The sequence below is a fragment of the Esox lucius genome, chromosome 24 (assembly GCF_011004845.1).
Source record: "Esox lucius isolate fEsoLuc1 chromosome 24, fEsoLuc1.pri, whole genome shotgun sequence".
NCBI classification, from domain to species: domain Eukaryota; kingdom Metazoa; phylum Chordata; class Actinopteri; order Esociformes; family Esocidae; genus Esox; species Esox lucius.
In genome coordinates this window covers 14,766,814-14,769,134 of record NC_047592.1, presented here as the reverse complement: position 1 = coordinate 14,769,134, position 2,321 = coordinate 14,766,814, and positions in this window count along the sequence as shown.

Here is a 2,321-nt window from a genome sequence, read left to right as displayed (position 1 = left end):
CCCTGGTCTGTTTCTGCTCACTCTTTTACTAGAAAGTGGCAACCGTGTCAACATGAGCATTGTCACATCAGGAACCAGGAACAATAATAACGGGCTGTAGTAGTGGGCTGTAGGAACGGGCTATAGTAGTGGGCTGTAGGAACGGGCTATAGTAGTGGGCTGTAGTAACGGGCTATAGTAGTGGGCTGTAGTAACGGGCTATAGTAGTGGGCTGTAGTAACGGGCTGTAGTAGTGGGCTGTAGTAACGGGCTATAGTAGTGGGCTGTAGTAACGGGCTATAGTAGTGGGCTGTAGTAACGGGCTATAGTAGTGGGCTGTAGTAACGGGCTATAGTAGTGGGCTGTAGTAACGGGCTATAGTAGTGGGCTGTAGTAACGGGCTATAGTAGTGGGCTGTAGTAACGGGCTATAGTAGTGGGCTGTAGTAACGGGCTATAGTAGTGGGCTATAGTAACGGGCTATAGTAGTGGGCTATAGTAGTGGGCTGTAGTAACGGGCTATAGTAGTGGGCTGTAGTAACGGGCTATAGTAGTGGGCTGTAGTAACGGGCTATAGTAGTGGGCTGTAGTAACGGGCTATAGTAGTGGGCTGTAGTAACGGGCTATAGTAGTGGGCTGTAGTAGTACGCTTTTATGAACGGACTGTATGGATGCAAATTCCCATGTTTGCAATGGCTAAACTAACATTATTGTTGGCCTCATTACTTATATCGTAGGGACATCTGTTATTCTTCTCCCATGATAAACTGTATCATCCTCTCATACAAAGCTAAACTAATGGACCATTACACCCGTCGGCTGAGTCTGAAACACCACACTATTTGCTATGTTGTCTGAGTTGTTCACTATATGCCGAATAGGACGTAATTTGGGATACTGCCCTGGGGTGATTTATAGAGGTAGAAGTGAAGCTTAAAGGGATGTTTGGAGAGTGAAATAATGGTGACTAACCTCCCAGCATCTGCAGTTAGTCATTTTGACAGAGGGGGGCAGTAGATACAGTGTATAGTATATCCACCTGTTATTAGCTTAGATACACTGGGTTTTGAGGTATGGAATTAAGTGACCCATTTACAGTTGCTTTCACTTTGTTTTTCTGCTTTTTCAAAAGATCAAAGTACTGTCAGTTATAGAAAATATTTTTACTATCTTGTCTTTAGTCCTTACATCCTTTATATTATAATTGCATATATCTTAACAATTATAATGACGAAAAAGTACCCAATTCTAGAGAGATTATATGTTACTGCATTATGAACAAACAACATACTGTAAAGCTGTAATTCACTCCATGTAAATAAAATGTTGCAGGCTTCCAGCGTTTTCTAATTCCAAAGATACACATCTGTGAAAATTCATCCATGTCTTTGCACTCAACGCCTCACCCTCCTCATCCCCGACTCCACCCCTTGATTATTTGCAAGCATGTGGCTACCTAGCAACCTTGGGGAAACACTATGTCCTTTCTAACCCTGGGAGTGGCAGCAGGTGAATGTATGAAGCCGTGAACAGGCTGTTCACATATCAATGCACATATCAATCAAACATATCAATTTCAAGTGCCATTGTTTTGGTCTCAATATGTTTCTATAAGAACTTGTTTACCGGTGGCCTGGCCTCATATTCAGTTAATGCTCTCAAGTTCCTATTTTCTTTATTGTACATCAATTCATGGTAGTGTTTTCTCTGTACCAGGTCTTGGGAAAACTGGTACTAGAACTCAGCGTGGTAAAGTTTAAATACAAACCAGCAGTTAGGTAAAATTCGCCATGAAGTCACATCATGTGAAACTGAGGCAGAAATTTTCGCACACTGGTACATTCTGTTACTTTCTCTGTAGCCAGTAATTTAGACATGTTTTCACCAGTGGACAGTGTAGCTGTCAAGGGGTCATCGAGCTGAGGAAACACTTCCTAGTAAGACAACATGACCTCTTTTATCACGTGACAGTTAGACAGGAGATCAAGACATGGTCCCCTGGACCTATCCTACTGTCTCTGGACAAAAGGCCAACCTGGTTTCATAAGACGACTTGAGGAGAAACAGAGAGAGAAAAAAGAGAGTGCCGTATAGACCGGATTTAGGGAGAGAGGAAGAGAGAATGTCGGAAGAGAGAAAAGAGCTGGGCGTCAGACGACCATGAGCCCGTTGTGGACTGTTGCCTTTTCAGGGAAAACAGTAGGACCCAGCATGTTTTATTGCTAACGGTTCAATGGCTTCCCAGGGAGCTTAAAGGACTTTAATCAGTGCTTTTCTCTGGTCTGCTCCCTTCAACACCAAAGGAGGGCAGGGGGCCTGCAGGAGAAAGGCAAAGAGCTGTTA